Below are 27,200 nucleotides of genomic sequence, written 5' to 3'. Positions count from 1 at the left end.
GTGTTATTCTGTGATCAAGATGAGTATACGGTGCTACGGAATCTCTAAGTGTTTGCCTAACACATCATGTGGTTTAAGGGTTGTATTCCCTTGAGAAGAGCTGCTTCAGCAGAACCTAACAATGTGAGTATAAGGAAGCCAGATCAAGGTAACTCCCAACATGGAAACGATGTATTGATTTCCTAAATGAATGTATTGAATGAGTGAATGAAATAATAGAAAATAATGAAGAAATGTGATGCTATTGGTTACTCTCAGATCCTTTACATTTTATTTGGAGACAAAGAAGAGGTGAGAGAAAGTGATTGTGTAATTTTGCCAGTTCATACCTGTCTGATTACATATTTCTCTCTCTGGGCACAATACACAGACAAAGCAGCAGGTAGCTCTCTCTTCCTGAGGGATGTTCCTGAATCCTGGCTGACAGAACGTCCTACACCCAGAGTGGGGAGTTTGAAAGAAGAGAATTATTGATGATACTGAACAATACTATATAATTGGATAATATTTTTTTATTTAATAATATTGAATAATTGATAATATTGTTTAAATTATCTCAAAACTTATCTTAGAGATCACCTATAAGATTTGACATGATTGATGCACCCAGGGAAAGCAAAATAAAATCAAGGTCAATCTGCAGAAAAGAGTTCCCAACACGAAAATACGTACTGATTTAAAAAATTTTCCATCTCAATGACTAGGACACTTGTTTGTTTTATGGAATGGGGCATCTGGCAATAACAAATGTGATTCTGAATATGGTATTCCAGGATTACTTTTTTGAACTATAAGCAGATTTTACCTTAATAAAAAATAATATTTTAATTCATACAATGCGTTTATATGAGAATTGTTTGATTAGTACAAATTGTAATTATTGAATTTATTTAGTAATGTATTTAATGTCAGGTAGATTATACACCAAAGACACAGGGACAGGCTTGAATGATATAATATAGCATCTTGAGGGATGGCTTACAAGACTGAGTTCTAAAGGGAAATCTGAAGAAGAGGAAGAATGCAGTTCCTTGGGAGCCAAAAGAATCTTTTTTTATGATGGTGAATTTTTCTACAAGAATGTATAAAGTTGGGATGAAGAGATGGAAATATAAGGAAAATTAATAAAATATTGAAATATTAAAAAAAACCCTCAATGTCAATTCTTTTGATTTTCGTTAAAGAGAATAAAATTTGTTTTCTGGAAGAAAAGCGTATGGCAAAAGACAATTTGAATTGTATCTTTAAATCATCAAAAGTCTAGGTTGTCAGCATCTGTTATATCTTCAGGGCACAATGCATGCAGAGCAATAAATTTGCAAGCACGTGAGATTGACACTTTTTCAGCTTAAATGGGAATTCAATCAATTTTTTATCAGCTCATCCTATTAAATTGGTAGCCTCACTGTCCTGCTGTAATGTATAAAGCATTTCAAAATTCTGGAATATCTCTTTAATTACAAGTGTCCTTTCAATATCTCTTGGACAGTAAGAAAAATTATATCAACAAATGAGAATTTTGTTATGAGTTAAATGATTTCACCATTATTTTCATATATGCTCTCTATCTTGTGATGTAGATGATTAATCCAAGATTGACTTGTCTGCAACCTTTTTGAATCGCATGGCCCAGTCTATCAGCTCCTCATGTATGATGAAACCTTGACCACGTGGTTCCTGGGGAACAAACTCCCTTACTTTCACCTGAAGTCCAAGACCTTTAGGAAAATCATATAGTTCAGAATTACATGCTGTGACACAGAGTTTCTTTTCTCATCCAGTGACACGTGAGCTCCAGTGCTTTTTTTAAACTGGGTGTTTCTTAGGAATGGGTGGAGCTAAAAGGGAGACATAATTGGGAAATGAAATGAGCATGGAAATTGAAGGCAGAAAACCCAGATTCGAACTGGTGGGGATACTGAGTTGCCCAGCAATTAGATTTTTTTCCCTCTATATTAGTCATCCTCTGAATAAGTTCAATTTGGGGAGTGTTTACTATTCTGCACGCTTAAGGAAGCAGGCATTCTTGTCTGCCCTCAGAGAGCACATGGTGAGGTTTAAACCATTCCTGAAGATTCCACGTCCAGGGAGTGCTGTGGGGCTAAACCTGAGCTGCACCTTGAGCAATGAGTTTTGCTTTAGGGGTGTTAGGGAGTTTCCTCGAGCTCAAGAAGAGACAAAGAAAGACAGCCTGCTTCTTCCTACCTTTGAACAAAATATTTTATTAAATGAGAGAGAAGAGATGAAAGCTCCTAGTACAGAATCTTCACGCATTAATTGATATAATTTCTATATAAATGTACAACTGATATTTGTATAATACATAACTATATATATGGTTGTATATATACATGAACAAATATATATTCACAACAAATGTGTGTATTTAGATCTGACATGACATTCACTTCCTCATACCTGAAAGCAAGAGTTTCATGACACATTATTCATAGGTTTTGGATTTATATAAGTCTAGGTTCATGTACAAATTCATCTAAGTAGAATTGATAAGGACTTGGGGAATTAAAATATATTTCATAGTATTGGGGTTCTGATCTGTAAAAAGGGGATCAAACTCCTTGCTTCCAAAAGTCATTTTAAATTTCAATGGGGAAATATTTATTTAGCTATCAGTAGCCTTTCTAGAAAAATGCAGAAAGTTCAAATAAATTGTCCTTTCCCCCGAAGCATTTAAGATATCAAGGGATAGGGCCAGAACTAGATTTTGGAAATCCCTGAATTTTTTAATTCCCTGGGATGAATTGTCATTGTTTTCTCTTGAACACTTACCTCTCACAGTGAAAGTTTTTAATCAATTATTTCTAGTTAAAAGAGTTGACACTGTTGCTAATTAGACCCTACAATCATTAGAGGTTTACTTGCAACCTGTAAGAAAGAACAGTAATTCATTATGCACAAGTCACTGCTGATCTGTGACAATGTGACAATCACAATTCGATACCCAAATAAAATAACTCTCGGATCCTAAAAGAACAATAATGAGAATCCTATTTAAGGGAGAATTTTACCTGCTAAGGGAGAAACATGAGCTGGCCTGCATCCATTATGGACCCCTGTTCTGCTTTTATAAAAAGTATTTCATGGAGGGCTCAGGCCACCACATCCACAGCATCATAGATGTAGTAGCTGGATCCAGACAGAGTCGTGTCTAATGTTTCCTTTGGCAGAGACTCCAGGGAGGCATTGAATGGACACTCCAAAAATTTCCACATTCAGTTCCTGCAAATGAGCAGTTGAAATGTTCAAGGCATCATTTGGTAAAGAAAAAGTCTTCTTGGTATTTAGAGGGGCTAACTGTCCATAGAGAGTGTTTAAATCCAGATATCTCAAAGTTCTGGTGTGCAAAGGAAAGACTCCCATGGTAGGTATCGAAAAAGTGGTGACATGGAATAAAAGAAGCATCCCACTGTGGTGTAGTGATCCACACCTTCTGAGTGGTTAAATAATGGTTTCCTGCAATGCTCACATTTATTAATCTACTTGTGTCACCATAAATGATAAACACGTTGGCTGATGAGTCTGTGCTTCTGGCTATGCATGTCCAATCTTTTGAAGTGTACGTCCTCTTGCTCACAGGTATCTTAGTCACAGGCAGGCACCGTTCATAGTCATCTCTCTTCTAAGTTCCCAGAGGAACTGCTCACCTTTTTTATCAACTGATACTAAGATTCCTACCCAGGTCCAGCCAAAATGTGTCAACAATGAGACCATTCTGAAGACTAGAGATGTGTCCTTGTGAGCTATCTGATAGAGAGAGGAAAACTAGTCCTTACCTTTCAGTACAGGATCAAAATCTCCATAGGTTGTCTGAATCAAAAGAGAAAAAGTGTTCCATATTGAGTTCTCTGGAAGAAAAATCAACAGAATTTCAACAAAATTCATATGATCAGTTAGCTAAACTTACATTCTTGGTGCTAACACTGTGAGTATGAAGCAATATTATCTGATGGTAGAAGTGATTGAGGGGAAGCTTGGCGTTGAAGCCAGACTGCCTGGGTTCAAATCCTGACTCTAATGTGACTAGCTTAACGCACTTGAGGAGGTTAAATAACCTCTATCCATCTTAGTTTCTATATCTCTAAAAAGTCCCATAATAACGTTACCTATTCATTGTCTTATATTAGGATTAAATTTGTGACTATTTGTAAAGCATTTGAAGAGTGTAAAGTGGTTTTAAGTACATGTTTACATATAAAATTTTATTAACTATTTGATAAATAACTAGGGTATGATTATTTCAGAATATCTAGCTTCCACTCCTTTGAGAGAATTTGGGCAACCACACTTCCAGAAGCTCCTGTGGTCTGCTTTAGACAGTGATGCTAGCCTCAGGCTACTTCATCCCTCTCTCAGATTCACACACCAAAATAATGAATCCACCATTTCAAGAACTATCTGTGGTAGGTTTTTTCCTTAGGGAGACATGCAAAACCACTTTCTTCTTTTCCACATGAGTGGCCACAGAATTTCACCAAGGAGGAAAACTTCAGTCCCTCCAGATCCATCCCTCCACCACGCTCATATCTGTGGTATTTTGTAGAGCTCCAACAGTGTCCCAATGTGGGCAGAGAATGCTGGTGTGGTTCCTGCAGTGACAGCCACATTCTTGTTCTGTGCCTGGCAGGTGTAATTAGGGATCATCTGACCCCATCCCGATAACCACCTCAGGGTGCTCACCAAGGTGCTGACATCACTGTGGAAGGAATTGTAGCCATGGAAACCCAGAGACAGGGTGGGGAGCAGCTGGGGGCTCCTGTTGATCTCCTCGATGGCAAAAACAAAGACCAGGACATAATGATAGTTTTTGAAGTTCAACCTGTACCAAGCCATAGTATTAAAAATAAAGATCAAGTCATGCACTTCAGGCATAACTCATGTGGGGAAAAAAAAGAGTAAAGGGTGGCATTTTGACTTAAGCAACTTGTTCATTCCAGAGCAATGGCTGTCTCTTCATGACTTTGGAACCTGGAGCACATGCACAAGATGTTCCCAAAGCCTTGGAAGATCAAGCCCTACAACTCTGGACTCAAAAGAGATAGATCAATATCCTAAAATGAATTAGTGGAAAGAAGAGGCGCAAAGGATGCTTCAGGGGAAAGAACCCATTTGCATATTTGTTTACAAGTCAAACACTATTTCATACAGTGGCACCAACATGAGGTTGGTCATGGGCATGTGCAGGTATAGTGAGATGAAGCAAACGTTTATAATCCATTAAAGAAACTAGGTAGGACAGGGAAGTGCATAAGAATAACTTGAAGGAAGGGCAAGTCGAGTACAGAATGGTATCATCAAAACTTCTGCAATATACCTTTCTAAAACTGCCTGCCTCACAGACTTAGGAAACACATACTACCAGAAGCAGGGAAATTGTACCATAATAAATAAGGAGATAGTCTTAGGGAGAAAATAAAGAGGAAGAAGCAATTTATGACTCTATGTTTTTCTAAAAGAGTAAAAACAATTCAGAGTCCGAGGAGCAGTGTAAACTTGCAGCTTTTCATCTATTTCTTTACAGATTAGAAAACCATCATAAGCAGTGGGCTTTACAGCTTCTCTTTGGGTTGATTCCTCTCTTACACATCTAAGTTCAGTCTAACGTTAATTTTCAAACAATTTAATTGACAAGGTACAACATGCAATTCCAGAAGATTGCACAGCAGAACATAGGCTTTTGGTGCTCTAACATTAAAATATTATTTTCATTGGTGAATACAGCTTTAAAAACCAAAATGTTGGGATGCTGTAATTCTGAGTCACACAGAAACACTCAGATTGGATTACAAATAAGACTTGTATTCATTTCCTATTGCTACTCTGAGAAACTACCACAGATTTAGAGGCCTAAAATAACACAAAATTTATTATCTTATACTTTGGGAGGAGAGAAATCTAAAATGAGTCTCACTGGCTAAAATACAGGTGTCAGCAGGAATGCATTCCTTCTAGAGGCTCTAGAGAAGAGTCCATTTCCTTGCATTTTCTAGCTTCTAGAGGCTGCTCACATTCCTAGGTAACATCCTCATATCACTTCAATCTCTGTTTCCATTGTCATAACTCCTTCTCTGACTCTGACTCTTGACTTATTCTTTCACTTGTAAGGACCCTTGTGATTATATTGGACACATCCAGATAATTCAGGATTATCTCCTCATCTCAAGATCCTTGACTTCTTCACACTTGCAAAGTCTCCTTTCTATGTGAGGTAACATATTCACAGATTCGAAGGATTAGGAATTGGTCACCTTTGGGGGCACATTCCACCTACCACAGGACCCAACTACATGCTTTCCAATACTTGAAGCAAAACACAGAAGAGGTTAAAATAGGTAGAAATGATATTCCATTTAAATATGAACCAAAAGAAAGCATGGGTATCCTTGTTAATATCTGATAAAATCCGAGTTCAAAGCAAAAATCATGTGAAATATCAAAGGTGGTGACCATATGTCATATGTGACATATGTGGTGACCATATGTGGTGAAAGGAAGAGAAGATTGAGTACTAACAGTCATTATATATATCCCCCCAAAGTGAAAAAAAGCTATTATTTATAGACCCATGTGCATAAGTACATATATGAACAACCAGATTTGGAGATTTAACATATCCTCTTAGAAATGGTCAAATTAAAGACAAAAAAAATATGCCAAGTTATGGAAGACTTAAGCTTAACAGATATTTACATATAAATGTAAATAAGGCTGGTATATTATGAACCCCAAAGAATATACATACATTTGACCAGACACTGGGCCATCAAGTAAGCCTTTGAACATTGAAATTATACACAATGCATTCTCTGACCACAGTATCATTAGGCTAGCAATTAATAAAAAGATCTAGAAAATTCCATTTTATATATATATATGTATATATATGTTAAACACTTGATCTTTGATCCAGTACTAGGGATCAAATGTACAACACGACTATAGTTAACACCGCTGTATGATACATATGAATGTTAAGATACTAAATCCTGAGTTCTCATCAAGAGGAAAAAAATATTCTTTTCTTTTTTCGCTTTTTCTGTTTTATTATATTTATATGAGATGATAGATGCTAACTAAATTTATTGTGGTAATCATTTTACCAAATATATAAGTCAAACCATTATGCAGTACACCTTAAATTTATACAGTGATGAGCATCAATAATATCTCAATAAAACTGGAAAAAAAACACATCTTTTTCAGAGAATACACCAAATTATTTTAGACCATAAAGGATACTGAGTAAATGCATTTTGAAGAAAAATAAATATCATCTCAATAAGTAGTTCGTTTTTGAATAATCTATACATTATGATGAGACTTTCTCTTAGTACTAACTTCTAGCCAAGGTATGGTTTGCCCAAAGATTCCCTCCCCTCCCACAATATGGGTCAGGAGCAGGGTGGCTTGTGGATCACTGCAGTAGGATCTTGGTGTTTTTTCCCTACAATTTGCATCCTTTAGGCTTTCAGAAAATAATCACTAATGGAGATTATTCCAAGGCAGGGGAAAATAAAAGATGCTTATTTCTGTCTTCTGTTTGGAAGGAAAATATTCCAGAAGGGAAAAAGAAAGGAAGCCACAAATAATTATTGAAGGAAAAGAAAGGAGCTGATGATTCATAGTTTACGGGAGAATCTCAACACAGCTTTTATATTCAACTTTCCTAACTGTCAGAGGGATTCACACACACACAGGAACTTACACGCAAAATGTGACATCTTTGCTTGGATAAGTCACAAAGAAATTTCCATTGCATTTCTGAATCCTGGGTCAATGTATAGAAGGGGGAAAACCCGCTGACCACCAAGTTCCCTTCCTTGTAGACACTGGGCCTTATGTAATCAAAGCCGCTCGAATAACTCATCAGGCACATGGAATGTGGAAATTTCCCAAGGAGGGGCAGAAGAAGCAGAAAGAACATCTCAGCTGACTTAACAGTTTGAGGCAAGGCCTCTAGTCAGTGGTGACTGAGGGAGCAGAGATGGAAACAGACCTGCAGTGTAGCCTTCTGCAGGGAAATTTTACTCCTGTGCATGGTACACGTGTCTAAAAGTGCTCTGCCATTCAACACCATGGAAAGAAGATTTGTTATTAATCAGAACTAGGGCATTTTCAAGAGCAATATATACTGGCTCAGATCTTCCCTCAATGTCACTGTGGGTCAGAGTTGCTTCCGGTGTCCTCTTTCTGTCACTCCCCCAGTCCAGGCCTAACTGCTCACTGCTCTCAGTAAGGAGCTCTGGGGTCCTCCCTGCCCTGGGGCTCTGCACCTGGCACGCTGTGCCCTGGTAAAGACAAAGGTGAAAAATACGTTTGGGCAACATCTTCCACTGAAGGTGCCAGAGATTTCATCAGGGATGGGGGTCAGCAAGGCTCTGGGAACTACCCCATTCTGAGATTGGATTTTTTCTTTCCCAGGCAAACATTCTGTTTCTTGCAATTGACTGAGTGGTGTTGCAACCATCAAAACACAACATCAGAAAGGGCTGGTATTGCAATTGGCAAAAATAGCCCAGCATGATTCCTGTGATACCCAAGGATGAGGTCATTGACCATGCCTTGGGTAAGCCTCAATGGTAATTTACAGCCTATATCACCAACCTCACCCTTAGGTCTATCTGACCAATGTCTGAAGAACTGGTCTCATGCACAGTTCAGGAAATGGATATCCATTATCCAGTTCATATCAGTTTCCCATGAAATGAAGTCTAAATTCACATATATTTACACCTAACCTCTTCCTTAGACCTATGTCCTGTGCTAGGACTCCAGTACTTAGTTACTACATGTTCCAGTACATTCCATTTAAAGTCTGTCTCTCCTAAACCCAAAGTCTCTCTCAACAACTCTTTTGCCATTTCTCTGCTAATCTTCAAGGCAAACATTTGCAAGTGTTGTTAGTATTCAAATATTCCTCTTCCTCAATTCCCATTCTTTCCAACCCACTTCAATCAGGTCTGTCCACGTATGTCACTCAATCTGTTCTCGTCAAGAACATCAGCAGCTTCTACGAGGCCCAATCCAGTGGTCATTCTTTACTCTTTTTTTTACTTCAGCACGCAGCATCATTTGACCCGGCTGACTGCTCTATCCTTAGGACACTACTTTCTCATAAACTCAAGCTAATTTTGGTTTTGAATATAGTATTACATTCAGATTATTTTCTCAAACTTATCTAGTGATAGAGGTGTACTGAAGTCTTCTACTACGGTTATAGAGAAACAGATTCTTATTTGTTATTCTGTCATTTTTTCGTTATATATTTGGGTGTAATGTAAATAAGTACATACAGGATTAGGTCTTTTCTTGTGAATTGTTCCTTTTCATGAAGGGGTCTTATTTTTTCATAGCGAAGTATTTCACTACATTAATAAATGATCAAACATTTTTTCTGATAGACCACTCTTCTAAACGCCTTATGAATATTAACTTACAGAGTACTAAATATAAACTTAAGAAGTGTCCAGTACTATCATTCCCACTTCAGATGTGAGAAAACTGGCATGTTACTTGCCTGAGCTCTTTGGCTAGAAAATGGTAGAGCCTGAATTTGAGCCCAGACAGTAGACACTCTTAACCACCAGCATATTCCTTGAGTACATTCTATATGTCTAGCACTTTTGGAGACACTGGTGTCTGTAGCAATGAATGAAATTCCACTTTTGCTATTGGAGCGCTTAGGTTCTAATTGGGGAAAGACAGACTATAGAGAAATCAAGAAAACATGTTATTATAAGTGTCATGTAGAAAATGTAGAAAGCATTTTAAGATAGTTAAGAGGGATTGAGATCTTGCTTATTTGCATAGAATAGGAAGGGATAAACTCTTAGTTAAGGAGCACTTGAACAGAGAGCATAACAAGTTGGGACAGTGAGTCATACGAATTTGTGTGACTAAAGCAATATATTCATGCAAAGGTCTGGAAGACAGAGGCCAGTGTGACTGGAGTAGATCAAGTTGGGGACAGTGAGGGAGTGGTAGAAGGTGATGTGGTCAGAGACTTGGTCGGTCCTGATGTTGTTGGGTTTTATGGTTCACTATTAGGTCTTTGCCTTCTGCTATCAATGAGTTGACATATCAGTTGGAATCTCAGCAGGAAACAAAGGACACACTGAGACTAGGATGATTCAAGTAGAGTTTTCATGAAGGGGCTTCTCGGAGTTGCAGACAGGATGTAAGAAGACCACAAAAGGTGGTTGGTACCCAGTGAGATGGTAAGTGTAGGGCTCTACTAACACCCCTAAGCCTGAAGGCGTAAGGATAGTGAAAAATTATCAATTCTAGAAACAAGAGATGAGGTAATGCATTCCAGAAGCTGAAAGGAGGTCAGGGGTAGCATCCAGCCCCAGGTTCTCCTGCAAGAAATAGCCAGGAACAGATGTCACTCTCTTTCATCCTTCTGATTTCATATCTAGGCTCCCCATTGACCAAACCCAGCCAAAAGCCATAAAGCAAGAAAGCCCGCTGACGTAGTTCATCTTCACTAACCTTCCTGGGTACAGCAAGATAGAGAAGGTGGATCTACTGGGGCAAATGGAAGATATTCTGAACTGTGCAGCCCTTTTTTGCCTGAGAATGTACTCTTGTCAATCACCTGGGTGGGAAGTTCATACCCCTGCCCAGGAATCCCATCAGCTACTGTCCTGTCCTAGGTGCAATCCAAGCATTGATATTCCCATGTGTAGTCTAAAATAGTTGCCATTGCAGGTGTTCTTCATGTAAGATGGGTTATGAGGTTCTTGGGAAGAATTGCAAACCATAATTAACCAACAGGTCCTGGTTCCCAGAGGTGGACACTTCTACCAGGAGACAAAGTCAGAGTCCCATTGAACTTTACTACTGCTTATGACGCCAACAGAATGAAAGAAGTCACTATGGCCTCTGGCACAAGTAATTCATCCAGAGGACAAGGGGCTTCTGTTATACAGTGAGGGCAAAGAAGACATTTGGCCTTCAAGTAATCCATTGGGATGTCTTTTGATATTCTTTCCCCAATAATTAAGTGTAGGAGCTCTATCCTGTGAAGGATGTGGTTATCAGGTGTTCAGATGACTCAGGGATGAGGATCTGGATCCTCTCTCCAGGTAAGCCACCCAGACCACCAGAGGTGCATGTCAAGGGTGAGGGGAATCTAAATGGGACAGTAGGAGAAGTGGGATTGTAAGTATCAATTGTAGCATGAATAAAAGGTGCAGTCAAGAGCTGTCTGTAATTTGTCCCACTGATCTTCCTGTTCTAAGTTTCCCCAGTCAAGAAGACCAACCAGAATCCTAGTGCACTGACTGTAAGAAGCAAGTGCATCTGAGTGGCATAAGTGGTGGACCATAATGGAGGCAGTGGTATATTTTCTAGATTCTTATTTCAGGACTAAGTCACTCGCTCTTGTAGCTGCAGAAATTATTCTAAGGGCTCATACTGCCAACCTCTCTGGGAATTTCCTTGGGCCAAAGGAAAGTGCCACACCTAAGATTGTGACCACTCCGAATAGCAGCCCGCTTCCAATCACTGGTTCATGGGGGGAGAGGGGTGGATACAAAGGCCCAATTCCTTTGCCTCAATTTGAGAGACTCCAGAAGGGCCACCTCAGCTCCAGTGCTCCCATTGGGATCAACTGTGGTCTCCATTTTTAACTTATCACAGTTCAATTTCTTCTGCCTAATCTCAGTTCTCTTCTTTAGAGATGGTTACCTCAAGCAAGTAACAAACTTTTTATGCCAAAGTTTCTTCATCTGTATAATGAGAACAATGAGATTGACTACTTCACAGACTTGTATTAAGGATTCAATCAGCTAATATATGTAAAACATTTATGAGACTCCCAGTATATAGGAAACATTATATATTTCATCTTTTATTGTGAATTAATTAAAATCCATTGCAGGATTATACTGAGCAAAATGAGCCACACACAAAAAAGAGTAAATATTGTATGATTCTATTTGTATGAATTCCAAGAACAGTCAAAAAATAATCTGTGGTAGGAAAAATAATCAGAACAGTGGTTGCATCTAACCTCCGATTGTGGAGAAGGGGTGAGGCAGGAGCAAGGATTGACTGAGAAAGGACATGGAGGAACTTTATGGGTTGAGGAGAATGTTCTATATCTTGAAAGGAGTATAGGTTATATAGGTGTATGCATTTGTCAAAATGCATTCAGTTCTACACCTAAGATCTATGCTTTGTGCTATGTGTAACATATGCCTCCATTAAAATCAGATTCATTTTCCTAAGTGAAAGAAGCCAGAGATGAAAAGCCATTTATTGTAAATTCCATTGTACGCCATTTGGGGAAAGGCAAAACTGTAGGGAAGGACAAGAAATCAATGGTTTGTGGGGCAAAGAGTAAGAGAGGGGGATGACTACAAAGGGACAGCACAAAGGAATTTGGGAGTGATGGAACTGTCCTATCAAGACTGTTCATGTGTGTATCATGTTAGATCATGACTGTGTTGACGGATACACAACTCTATGCATTTGCCAAGACCCATAGAACAGTACATCCCAGAGTGGATATTACTGTAGGTTAAAAAAATTAATGCACCAGGTAGTGAAGGGAACATAAAATGGAAAACAAGCTATAACAAATGAATCTAAATGTATTGCAAATGAATAACATAGCCACAATGAAGGCTATGAAAAGGAAACCAAAATTACTTTGGAAACTTATGTTTTACCAGATGCTGTAAGCCTGGATCAAAAGAACTGACCAGAAATCCTGCAGTCTAGTTCATAAAAAATGTTTCTCAGAAGGATATCAGTTAGCAATTCTGAAACTAATTTATGCATACACTAGACATGAACAACTAAGTAAATATATTGTAGATGATGAGAGCCAGTGTATCACAGTCAAAGAAAGATGTTATAAACAAGGAAAGAGAGAAGGCTGGCTCTTATTCCAATCCAACTGAGGTGTTGGATTGGAATAAGAGCTACCATTATCAGTTCATGCTTTTCACGGATGGATGGGTAGATAGATAGATAGATAGATACATAGATAGATAATAGATAGATACATAGATACATAGATAGATAGAGAGATAGATAGTTAATGTGTGTATGTAGAGGACAGTATAGATTCATATTTTTCCAAGGCCTGACAGCTCAGAAGGCCTAGAAGAACGATACACCAGTAATAATGAGAATACCTATCAACCACCCAGAAATTGGTTACTAAGATACTATTCTAAAGAAAAAGGAAGGAACCAGGGCTCTCTTGAGGAATACTGGATTCCAGGGCTATGGTAGAGGAAACACAACCTGACCCTGAAATATCTCTGAAGGATATTCTAGGGTAAAATAAAGATTCACAAAAGGAAACCCCCAAAATCTGACTAAAAATCCCCCTTCAGGTCCTTGAATAACACCTAACTTGCGCACGTGCAGGGAACGAATCTAGGAGACTTAGAAGAGAAAAGCCACTGAAAACGGAATATTGTGCAGAAATTTCGGAGATCACACATGTCAGGAGTGGGAGGTTGGCTTTTGGATTCATCTGGAGTGGAATGACCTTGATAAAAGAAAAAAAAGCCCTAGCTTTCAATTATGACCCTAGAAATGTCACAGCCTGAGAGTCAGTGCCACACACTAAGAGTAAGGACTACATCTTGGGAGTCAGTGCAAAACTGAAATATATATGTCCTTTTAGGGTCTAAAACCTAGGCTTCAGAGGCTCAGGGTGATCCATTCGTACTAGAAACCTAATCATTAGAGGAAGGCAACATGATTAAGACCTTCTACGAGGTATTGTTCACAAGATCCAGCACACAATAAAAGCTTAATAGACATGCAGAGCAGCAGGAAAATGCTCTCAATTATGAATATATAAATCAGTAGAAGCAGACCCAGAGACAATCCAGATACCTGAGTTAGCAGACAAGGACTTCAAAATAACTATGAATAAAAGGAAAGAAACATGAACAATTGTAGAAAATGAAAGACAAACTAGAAATCTTTACAGCAACCAAAGAAAAAGGACATGTTTCTTTCAAAAGAGCAATAGTAAGTCTGGAAACTTTTCAAAAGAAACTTTGGAAGCAGAAGACATGAATGACATCTGACAGCTAAAGGGTTGAATGGGAGGGGGGAAAAAAGCTGCCAATTTAAAATTCTCTGACTTAAGTAAAATATTCTTCAAAAATGCAGACAAATTACAGATATTTTTCAAATGGGGTTTAAAAAAAACAAGCTAGAACAATTAAACAGCAGCAGAACTGAAATTCAAGAAACTCTAAAGAGAATTTTCAGGCTGAAGGAAAAGAATTCCACACAAAGACACATAATGTTAGGAATGATCATCAGCAGGAAGGAAATGTATGTAACTATAATGAATATTGACTGAATAAAATAACCCTGTATACTTTTACAACTTTTATGTAAGTTTAAACATTTTCAAAATATAATGCTTTTAAAAACATGTTGAACTGATACCCGAAAAATAGCGATGATGGAAGCACCTCCAAGAAAATCTTCACTCCACCTCGCAAGACTAGAGATTATGAAGCCCCAGCAAATGGTGCTCACAATCTGCATCCGACAGCAGATGTGACAGAAGCCCTAGAGAGACATCACCAGTTCCTTCCAAAATTAGAGGCAACCAGACCTCAGATAACAACTGTCATCCACAAACACAAATGCTGGGGTCTGAGCATCAAGACCTCCATTCCCCCAAAACTAGAAATTATGGGACTCCAGCAAGCACCCCCTAGTCACTTCTAATTCTAGAAATGACAGCAGTCCCATAAGTAACACCCTTAGCTGCTCCTCAACACTAGACAATGGGAAGGCCCAGCCCAGTGACCCACCCAGTCTATGCCAACAGTACAGACAAGGGCAGACCCGGAAAGTAGACTTCCGATCTCCCCCAACACTAGAAAAAAGTTCTATAAAGATCTCTCCAGAGCCCCCTGACTAAAGATACATGGAATCTCATGCAATTAACCCAATCCTCTCCCTGAATTAGAGACAATGGCCCTCCATGAAGTGACCCCTCCCTGTCACCCCAACACTTGAAAGGTGGGATCCTCGTACAAGCAGTGGTCCTCCAGTCTCCAAGCACCAGATACAACAGGAACCTCAGTCTCATGCCTCCCAGTTATCCCCAAAATAACGAGGGCTCCATCAAATGACGGAAGCTTCAGCAAGTGCTCCCTCATATTCCTGCAAGATTAGAGATGTTGGAAACCCCCAAAACCAACTTACAACCCCCTATACACCAAGAAGAAAGTAGCCCCAACCAATACCACACCATTTTCACCCAACACAAAGCCCAGCTCGCCTCTTGACTACTAAGACTAGATATGAGTATACCCAGCAAGGAGTAACCCAGTCTCCCCCCAGAAAAGCAATGACCAGAGTCTCACTAGGCAACACACCAGGTTCTCCAGTGTAAGTGTCAAACAGATCCTCAGAAAACTCCCTCTCTTCCCATTATCAAAAGATAAGAGTCTATAGAAGCATCAGCAAGCAGTACTCAACACAAATGAGAGGAGACCACAATGCAAGTCCCTCAAGTCCCTCCCAACAGGAGATGACTGCCCCTGTGGGGAATCCTCCCTAATCCCAAACACAAGGAACATTCTGAGCCCCAGCTGGCAACTCGTCAGCTTCCTCTTGCTGTGTAGATGTCTCTGTCCCCAACTGTAGTGGATAGATAGAACCCCATTCAACCTAAAATCCCCTGCCCTGGGGAATGTTGAGGACCCAGTCTCAGAATAAGAAACACAGTAGTTGTCCTGACAAGCCACCAACAACCCCCAAGCTCCCCTTCTACAGAAGGTGACAGGAGCCCAGGAACTTTCCCCCAACATTTCCTGCTCCACCAAACCCCTCTTATCTGTTGCACATCCTGCTGACCTTCAGAATAACTTCTACTGCTAAAAGAGTCACTAGGAGCCAAGAAAGGCTGGAGCTGGGGGAGAGGCTGAGAAGGATAGAGAGGGGAGAGGAGTAAGAGTAAAGGGAAAGATGAGACCTTCCATGTTGTCCCAAACACAGCCATGAATTCCAGAGGCCCCAAACAGCTCCAATCAAACCAGGTTCTCAGGGCTGAGCAGGAGCAGAAGAAAAGGAATTCTGGGTTTATGAGGAGAGGCGGCCTGGAGGAAAGGGGGGTGTGTAGGCTAGCAGCCAAGATAGCCACCAATGGTAACTTCCACCTGTGTTTATGCCCTGTGCAGCCCCCTCCTACATTCGATTAGCCGTGAATTGTCATGAACCCAAGTGGTCAATACAGTGCTGCAGAAATGACAGTGTCTGACATCTGAGGCTACATCATAAACCACACTGAAGCTGCCTCCTTGGTCTCTTAGATTGCTCCCTCTCTAGGGGAAGCCATCCACCATGCCATGAGGATGCTCCAGTAGCCCTGTGGAGAGGTCCACGTGGAGAGGAACCAACTTGCCAGCACCAAGTGCTCACCATTCAGTGAGCCACCTGGGAAGATCTTCCAGCCTCAGCCAAATTTTGAACTTTAATGACTATGTATGCTAACATGTTTAGGAGTGAAGTCTACTGTTGTTTGCAACGTACTTCAAAATGCATTAAACAGAGATGGATTCTTGGGTGATAAATGGATGGAGGTGGCAAAGTAAACATAGTAAATTGTAACTGATGGAATCTAGGTGGTGGACTGTCTTCATTAGGGCTGCTGTAGTAAAGTACCACAGACAGGGTGGCTTAAACAGCAGAAATTTACTTTCTCATAATTCTGGAGGCTGGAAGTCCAAGATCAAGGTGCCTGCAGGATTGGTTTCCCCTAAGTCCTCTCTCTTTGGCTTCCAGATGACCATCGTCTAGCTGCCTCTTCACGTTGTCATCCCTCTGTGCATGCGTGCCCCTGGCGTCTCTTGGTCTGTGTGTCCTAATCTCATCTTATAAGGACACTGGTCAAATTGGATTAGGGTCCACCCTAATGGCCCTATTTTATCTCAGTTACTTTCTTTAAGTCACAAACTCCAAATAAAGTTACAATAAGAGGTACTAGGGATTTGGGCTTCAACACATGACTGTTGAGGAGACAGAATTCTGTCCATAATGTGACTGTTCACTGCAAAACTCTTTCAAATTATCTCCCTGCCTGAACATTTTTCCTAATAAAGTGGGTGCAGGTGGTGTGCTAATGCAGGAAAGAAAAAATGAATTGTTAACAAAAAAATCATGTTGGAACCCCCAGTTGTTCTGTGGAATAGGGATTATCATAGATTTAAAGGTACAGATTAAAGCTGTGAAAGTCCTATAAAAAACCAAAGGATAAGTATTTTATATATAATCTCAGAGAAGAGATGGTCTTTTAAAACTATAACAAAACAAGAACCGAAATTAACACGTTTGATTTCCTTTCAAAAAATCTGCATGGCAGCAACAACTAGAGGCAAAAACAAAAAAAGGAAAAGAGGAGGATGTTGGCAACTCATCACAAAAAGCTAATTTTTTAATATTAAGGAACTCTTACCAACCAAAAAAGACCAAGAATCCGTTGGAGAAATGGACAAATGGCGAAGAACAGTTCACAGAAAATAGAGAATGCTCTCAGTATAAGAGATGATTCTCAACTTCGCCCACCAAAGGAAAGATAAGTAAAACACCAAAATTCTTGTTTTTATTTATCAGATTAGGAACACTTACTGTTTGTTTAATATGTTGATCTATTAGGATGTAGAGAAAGTGACACTCCAACAGCACAGTGAAGACGGGGTGAACTTGAACAACCAGCGAAGCCCGGGACTTGGCGGGGAGAGACGGAAAGAGCCGAACTGTGGCAGTGAAATCGGAGAAAGCCGAAACCAGCCGGAGAGAGACGAACCCGAACCACTGAGCCGAGGAGCGGCGGGGACAGGCGGAGGGAGCCGAAACCAGGCGGAGAGAGACGAAGATAAACGGAAAGAGCCGAAGATGTGAAGACACAGCGGAGGCCAGGCGGAAGGGCCCGACGCCTGGTTAGAGGAGCCGAGCCCAGCCGAAAAGCGGCGAGAGGCGGCGGAGAGAGCCGAGCCCCGGGCCCGCGGGGAAGGGCTGACAGGTCGTGGGCGGCGGAGAGAGAACAGGCGGTTGGCGCCTCAGAAGGAAGCGGAGGCGAGGCCGGCGGCGATGAAGGGGACCGCGCTGCATGGGGACCTGGATGTAAAGTCCGGAGCCTTCCACGCGCCCGAGCCGCCCCGAGCGCCCCCACGGAGGGTCGTGGACGCGGTCCCCGCTGCCCTCCTCCCCGCTCCTCCGGCCCCGCCGCTGCCCACGGCGCGGGGCGCTCTGGCCGGACAGCGGCGTGTCCTCCGCCCACGACGAGGACGCGCGTGTCCCCGCGGCTGCATCCGCCGGACGTGATGGCCGCGTGGAGTCTGGCGCCGGTGTCCGCGCGGGGACTGACCCCGGGGGTGCAGCCTCTGACCCGCGCTGAGCCCGCGGACCCAGCCCGTGGGGAAGCCGCTGGGGGGCAGTGACCACGCCGGCTGACCGGGGGTCTGGGAAGAGGCCCCCATCCTAGACGGAGGCTGGAATGCGAACTGTGGGCCCCTCCTGACCGTCTCCCCACTTCCAACACCAGCGCCAGGCTCTCACTCAGGGCTCTTGATTGTGTGAAACAGGATTGTTGGAGTGATCGCTCACGGAGCCTCTGGGAGGACCGGAACCGGCTGGAGCCCCGCTGAGGCCGCTTCTATTAGCTGCTGTCCAAATCCATCGTCATCAGAGCGTAGGTCCCTCTCCTGGGTCAGAGTCTGCGTGGGTGCGTCTGATCCACAGAACTGTGCCCTGGCTACAGTGGGGAGGCTACAACTGGACGTGTCTGGCATTTTCTGCTGTTAAATCTGGAAGCTGGTGTTATCTCCCCCCAGGATCATAAAGTGAGGGAAGCCCTCAAACATAGGATAGGGGTTCAGTGGCTGAGAAACCAAGAAGGATGACAAATTCTACTAGGAGGCCCTACTTTAAGTTTTTTAAGAGGAACCACTGGAGACCACTTATGTCAGCAACCTTGGGAATTTCCGCTCTAATTATTTATGTTAAAGTTGCAGCAGCCAAAAAGCATGTGTTGGACTTGGCGGTCTTCAGCGAGGTGGCCACTACCTGTCCCAACCTCTGCCTTTTAGGGCCCTTGTTATGGGCTCCACCAGTGTTTACATTGACAAGACCTGGTGCCTAAGCAGAGCTGAGCTGACTGGATGGCAGTGAATACGAAGGGTGATGGGAGACATTGATGTTGGGCCACTGAAGGTGAGAGTGAGACCAGCAAAAGCTGGACCAGAGCAACCCAAATATCCATCATCTGATGAATGTATAAACACAATGTGATCCGTGTTTCTGTACATTATATGTTCTTCAGCCATAAAGATATGAAGGACACGTGCTAGACCATGGATGCACCTTGAAGACCTGCGAAGTGAAAGCATCTAGTCAAAGAAGACCACTTATTATATGATTCGATTTACATGGAATGTCAAATACAGGCAAGTAAATTCACTTATTATATGATTCGATTTACATGGAATGTCAAATACAGGCAAGTAAATTCGTGGTTGTTTAAGGTTGGAGGTGGGAGAAGTGCAGGGGTAATACTCAATTATTTCTATTTGGTTCTTTTTACTATTTCTATCTCTTTATTGATATTCTGTCTGAATTGAGACATCATTCTCTTTATTTTCCTTGGTCCTTTATCCCTACTTTCCATTAGCCCTTTGAGCATATATAAGAGAGTTGTTTTAAAGTCCTTGTCTCATGAGTCTGATGCCTGGGCTTCCTCAGGAAAAACTTCTGTCAATTTCCTTCTATTCCATATGAACCAGCTATACTTTCCTGTAGCTTCATATAATTTGTAATTTTGTAGTGGTAACTGGACATTTTCCGTATTACAATGTGGTTGTTGTGAGAGTCAGATTCTCCTCGCTCTCCAGGTTTTGCTGTTGTGGCTTTTTATGAGCTGCAATCATCCTTTTGTTTAGTGACTTTTCAAACTATTTTTACAAAAACTATGTTTTTTGATGTGTGTGGTCACTGAAATCTCTTTTCAGTTATCTTAACAATCAGCAAGTGAACTGACAGAGATGTCTTTAAATGCAAGTATCCAAAAGAACACATTTTAAAAAAAGAAAAAATTAAAATTTCTCCAGTGTTTGCAGCTGGTCCCCTGTAGCTCTACCTTAGACTTCACCCCCTACCTGCATGGAGCCCACAAATCTGCCAGAGATGCAAGCCCAGGTCTTCTCAGGTCTTGTCTGAGCACACGTCCAATCCTGGGCATGCACATTGCACTCCACCTTCCCTGGTAGATGCAGTGGCCCTTCTAAGCTTTCGTTCCCCAAAAAACTTCCTCCTCAGATGCCTCCTTTCCAGATTTTTATGTCTGTCTCCTCCCCCAGCCATTGGCCCAGGCATCTACCGGTAGCATAGATCTTTAAGTCTTTCATCAGACAATGACAACACTTGGAAAGCCCCTCCACCCTGAGGGGGAGAAATACCTGTCAACTTCTGTGCTGGTCCCTCAGGGACCCAAAAGACAGATCACTACCACCCAGTCACAGAATCACCCTATTTGAAGAAGCAGGTTAGTATTTGTCTCCTGGCATGAGGGAGCCGTGCAAGGATTCTGGCTCCCATCTTCACATCCTCCGCGGTACCAGAGAATGTCAGCGGGTAGGCATTAACCAAAAACACCACAGTGCTTTCTTATCCAAATTCAGCCCCATTTTCCTTCATTAATCACTCCTCTGGATGCTGTAAGTTTTTTATTATATTTCCGATTTCTGAAACACTTGATTCTGTCAAGTTTTGTTCAACTGAATGGTTGCTTCAGTGGAGAGACTGGTTCTGTGAGTACGTTAATTTGCCGATTTTCTTAACGGAACTGGGGAAATGTTTTGATATGTCACTTTGTCCTTTTTCTCAATCTTGTTTATTTTGTTTGGTGGTTGGTTCTCAAAAATTCTTCTTTCATTTTGTAAACTTTCTCTTGCATATGATTTAAGAATCACCATCACGATTTCAAATAATTATGATTTTTAAGTTTATTACATTGAATCAAGTACTTTTGAGGAAAACAACTCCAATATTGTTGGTGAAAACAACTCCTTTAATATTGTTAATGTTCAGATCTGCCTGAGCCAGCTCCCAACCTCAACTTGAGGGTAGGTGATGTAGTCGGTTGAATAACGTCTCCCAAAGATTCAAGTTCACCCAGAACCTTAGAAAGTGACCTTATTTGGAAACAGCGTCTTTGCAGATGTGATTAAAGATCCGCAGATGAACTCATCCTGGATTTAGGGGGGGCCCTCAATTCAACGACTGGTGTCTTTATAAGAAGAAGAGAGGACACAGAGACATGGAGGGAAGAAGATTACGTGAAAAACGTAGGCAGAGATTGGAGATCTGCTGCCACCAGACAGGGAAGCAGGAACCCCCAGGAGCTGGAAGAGGTGAGGGAGGATTCTCTGCTGCTGATAAACTGTGAAGCAATTGTAGGGCTCCCCTCTGTTCTCACTCAAACCATCAAAACCTAATGGTCCCTTGTCTTAAAAATTCTGATTGTCACGTGGCTCATATGGATGTCCTGTGGTTCATGGACCACACCCGATGCCATCATTTAAATTTCAGGTCTGCAATTATCACATGTGAACACCTTCATTTTTCAATGTAACTCATTGAAATCATGGTCTACATCTACGAATTCGTCAGGAATAATTTAAAGGTATTGGAGCAAAAACCCAACTGACGTTAACCTAAAACAATTTAACAGAATGTACGAGGGAAGAAATGATGCAATGAGGGAAGAGATCAGCTCATGTTAATGAGACTTGAGGAGTAGATTGTGACCAAGCACAGAGATGCAGCATACAAATGAGGGGGCAGGTCTTGTCCTGACCATCCCCCTCAGCCACTCTTACTCTGTTCTCCTCCCAGGTGGACTCAGACCCTGTCAGCGGCTCCTACGCTGTGACCTTACTCAGCTCCACTCCCCATAACTCCAGGTCTGGCAGGTAAGAACCCCGTGTATACCCGGATCCTCTTCCTGTCCCATAAAGGGTCCTGTGCCTGGATCCTGTAGGGTCAGAGAGGGCCATTTGACACCCCCTGTCCTAGGACATCGGGGGTTTTGGAATATGCAGAGTAGCTCACACTGAGGAATTAGAACACCCTAGTCCTAGTGAGGAGTCAGCCCCACACCAAGCTGTGGGCTCTGGGAGGGAGCCATCACTGTGTTAAATCCAGAGGCCATTGTCAGGAGGCACAAGGCACAGCTGTCCACCTCCACTCCCTCTCTGCCCTTCTGTTTCTCAGTCACTCTTTGACCCTCTGAAATAGGCTTCCTTGCCCATGACTGCTAAGACTGCTCTATCAAAGGTCTTCAAGAAAGTCCAGAAAATTCCAGATCCTTCCAAAACCACATCAGTCCTTTCCCCTCCTGACCCAGTAAGAGTCCTACCATCTCACTTCTGTAACTTGACCCTTTTTTCCACCAAATATTGTTCATCACATATTTGTTGAATAATTACGATGTGCCCGACTCTGTGGGCAGGTGGACAAGTTTCGTTGACTCAGGACCTAGTGTCAAGGCGAAGGCAGCAAGCCTGCTGCCAAGATTCTCTCAGCGCTAAATGCTCCCAGACAGCATTGTCCTTGTTAGGAATCTAAGGTGAACTCTATTTTAAAAAATCACCGAGGTAATTTTAGGTAACAGATAAGGCTGTAACAGGTAGTCTAAGGACTACTTAAATTATATAAAAATGTCTTATATTTGGGTTAGCATTTGGAAAAGAAAAAGGATACAACTTATGTTAGAATGAGATATAAAATCAAGCTTAGTAAAGTAAGACTTTTATGGAATCAAATTAATTTAACGTTAAAAAATAAGCTCTTTACAATAGGTATCCTCTTTTCCTGAGTGCAAGTATTCTAAAAAAATATAACTAAAAACACTAAATGATCCCTTAGGCCAAATTACCTTTAATATAGAAGTGAATAAAAATCATGGTAAGCAGAAATTGCAGTAAACCAGGACAAGTAAAGATTTTCTTTCCTGTCACATGAAACACGATCCCTCACCCACACAACAGTCTACTCTTCACATTTATGTCTCTCAAAAGAGTTTAATGAAGTACAATTATAAAATGACAAAGCATCACAGTCCAGAGCAAGAAGTGGGGTTGACATTAAATGAGGCTAGTGAAACTAGGGGCTGTTCATGGGGAACCACTTCCCCAGGGCCACACTTCTTGGCTTCTTCCACATGACCTTCTCCTATTTTCCATCAGGTCTCAGAACATCCTTCTTGGCTCCTTGCTCTCTCTGCCTCCCTGGCAAACCTGTCTGCCCTCAGGGCCTCAGCCAGTCTCTCCCTTGCTTTTTTCACTTTCTGACTCTGTCTGCGGATGTCTCCATAAGTTACGGGCTGTCTGTAGAGTGGGTGGGGGAGACCGAGACCCACTCCTGGGATCATCTCTGCCCAGTCTGAAGACTGTGTGGCAGTGGGCTTGAGGCTGGGGTCTAGAGACCCAGCACCAACACAGCCCAGGGATTGACCTGGACCACCTGGTGCAATTATATTTAAGGTATTTGTGATATCAAAAGTACTTAAAAGTTCTCCTTCACTGCTGCGGGCCTGGAGACCCTGCAGTCTCCTGTATGCACAGATTTGCTGGGGCTTCTGCAAGGTCTCCTCCCGTTGACTGTACCTGACCTCAGTGCCAGGGTGGGAAGTTATCCTTGTAACTGGCCTCTTGAAAATGCAGCTGGTGAGTCTTATAGGAAGTGCAGACCTTTCCCGATGTCTCCGCTTGGTCTTGGCTAAATGGACCTGTCTTTTCTTCTCTGCAGTCTGGGGAATCATATTTCTTTTGTGCTTTCCCTTTGAAAACAAAATGAAATGTGAAATTTGAATAAAATGTGGGATGCAGACTGCCAGTCATGGAGAATTTTCTCACCTCATTTGGATCTTCCACCCTCCTGTATCCTGGAGAAATATCTCTCAAACTGCCCTGTGCATCACAATCATCTGGAGGGTTGTTAAAACACAGATTGCTGGACCTCAACCCAAGTAGGCCTGCGGAGGGCCAAGAATGTGCACTTCTAAGTGTTCCCGCATGGTGCTGATGCTGCTGGCACAGGCACCTCACACTGAGAACTAGATTCTGGGACGCCACACTGATATGAGTCACGGACAGAAAGGACTATTTTTAGATGCTTGTGTGCCCAGAGCATAGTAATTCAGTGCCTCATCTCTAATGAAATCACGTTCCTCTCAACAATTTGATGCTCACTTCACTTGCACACCCATGTCCCATCTTCAATCAAATATTCTCCTGTACATACGTAAATAGCTCACACATGCCATATTCCCATCACATAGTTCTATCCACTGTAAGTAACCATTTTTCCTCCCCTGACTCTTCCTCTCTCCTCCTACTCCTCCCTGTTAATCTGGTCTCCACCATCGGACTTAACACAATTGATGCTTCTTAGAAGTCAATCCTGCTCTCACGTTTGTTACACATCCACACCCTCTTCTAGGCCAGCCCATCAATTTCCCTGGCTTCACATACCATTAATGAACTCGAAATGCCCATAGAATCAGACAGATCTGGCTTGAACCCTGAGACCCAAATACCCATCTGCCCACTCACCACATCAGTGATAACTCGATGACCAGCTTGCAGTGAGCACGTACCAAGTTGATCCAACCAGTTCTCCAAATAATCACCCATATCTCAGGGTCCCCTAATCTCACTTGTTGGTGCTAATATCCTGTCTACACCTGAGCGTCATTCTGGACACCCTGCCACCCAACACTCGTACATCAATGAACCATCCATCCACCCTCCTAAATCCAGCTAAATATTCTCCCCTTTTGAATAATTCCTGAGCACCTTTCAGATTCCTACAAAATACATTTCCACAGAGTGACCTTTCCTGATCCAGCCATCAAAATTAATGTCACATTTTCTCTGTGTTAATTTTTAAATTTTTTAATTGTATGTGTATTATCATCTATTTCTCTCATAGTGTTTTTCTCACTAAATTGGATACTCCATGAACTGAAGACTAATGTGGACTGTAATGTGTTACACTGCCGTATTCACACATTGCTTTGCCCTTAGAAGATGCTCAATATATTTATCGAAAGAAATTATTCAAACTCCAAAAGATACTTTCTAAAGTTTTCAAACAAATTCCCTCAACTACAATTATACAAGCATATAATCTCTTTTGTGATATACTGCAATAAATTATCACTACGATTGCAAATCCTTTCTCTCTGTAATCCATTATAAAACTCTAGTCACAATAATCTATTTGAAATGTAATCCTAATCAGTGCACCTTTCCTTTACCATCACTCATTTCTGTCTTCAGATCCTTTTTAAAAGTGAAGTCATAAATCTCACTTCATTCCTATTGTCCTGCCATAATTATTAATACGATCCCTTTCATTCTCCAACATGTCCCAGTTTGGAGGGAAAATTATTTGATCCTGCCATTTATAGAGCACCTATTATAAGCCAAGTTATGTACTAAAACCCATGATCCAGAATTTAACTTAAAAACATGACTGCCTCTGTTTATTTTAATCTTGGTGAGAGGAATGAGTTAATAAAGAGACTAATGAATGTCTAATATAGTGTTAGGTATAATTAGATCCTGTGATAAACAGTAAGGGCTACGCAGAGATAGAGAGACAGAGGGAGAGATGGAGGAAGAATGGTAAGGAGGGATAAAGGGGAAGGAAATTATCTACAATTATTTTATTAATTTATTTTTTTGTGAGGAAGATCAGCCCTGAGCTAAGATCCATGCCAATCCTTCTCTCTCTTTTTTTATTTTTTGCTGAGGAAGACTAGCCCTGTGCCATCATCTGTGCCCATCTTCCTCAACTTTATATGGGACGCCGCCACAGCATGGCCTGGCAAGTGGGGCCTTGGTGCGCGCCCGGGATCCAAACCCAGGCCACCAGCAGCAGAGTGCGCGAACTTAACCCCTACACCGCGGGCCCGGCCCACCTACAATTATTGATGATGAAGAGGTTAGGGAAGGACTAACTGATGAGGTGATATTTGAGCACAGAACTGAATATTTTTTAAAAAAGACCAATCACATTGTGGGTAAAAATTTTTCCAGAGAAGGGAACAATGTAAACAGTGCAGAGCCGAATACTACTTCCACTTCCCAGTGATGTTGTTGGGTAAAAACAAAACAAAACAAAGGTCTGGCCTATTATCCCAAGAAAGCTCTCTATACAAATAAGTACAATACCTTGAACATTACTTAACAAACATTGACACCTGGGAAACAACTTTCAATAAGGTATCTTCTTGTAGTAACAGCTACTGCCTGCTCACTTAAAGAGGTTTCACAGAAGGACCAAGTGTATAAATGGACACTCTTGCTGTCCCTATGGATTCCACACTCACCAGAACAGGCTGGCTTGGAAAATAGGCCGATGCAGGTTCCTCCATGGCTGCAGAGTTGTCCTGCTGACCCCACTCCTGATGTGCAGACAGCCCGTGGATTGCTGGAAAATGCAGTGAGTTCTGCCTCTGATTCCCCTTTTATGGAGGGAGTGGATAATCCAATCAGTGGATAATCCAGAGGAGACTTCCTGTCTCTTATCGATGGGATTTGAGCGATTCCTAAAGCTTTATACATAAACAGAGAAATGTGGGGTTATTGACACTGTCAGATACTGTTGGTAGATGAAAAAAATTAATACAGTTGTGTGGGGAGGTGGTATTTGCAGTTTCTATCAACATTTTAATATTTCCTTTGTCTTCCACTATAGATATTTTCTGTAAAATAGGAATGGAAGTTTATATGTACAAAAATGTCCATACAACATATGTTTTAATAGGAAAAAACAGAGAATGTGTAAACATTTATCAATAAAAGAATGTCCAAAATATTTATTAATAAGTCTCTAGAATAGATCACACAGCCATTAAAAATAAATTAGTACTTTGTGCATTTACATCTCAGGTAATTACCAGTAAACTTGTAATTATTTCAACCGTCTTACTCTTTCCCTTCCCTTTGACCTGAATAATTAACGTTCCTTTACTCTCTTTACTTCACTGATGTTGACTTAACTCTTTTATTATTCCGTTATTTTGTCTATAAACTTATTAGTTGAAATCATATAGAAATCTTTGTGTAATTGCACTAATGGCTAAATCCTGAATCTTTAATACAGTATAATGAGAATAA

The sequence above is a fragment of the Diceros bicornis genome, unplaced genomic scaffold, assembly GCF_020826845.1.
Source record: "Diceros bicornis minor isolate mBicDic1 unplaced genomic scaffold, mDicBic1.mat.cur scaffold_117_ctg1, whole genome shotgun sequence".
NCBI lineage: Eukaryota > Metazoa > Chordata > Mammalia > Perissodactyla > Rhinocerotidae > Diceros > Diceros bicornis.
Note: the sequence above shows the minus strand (reverse complement) of the source record.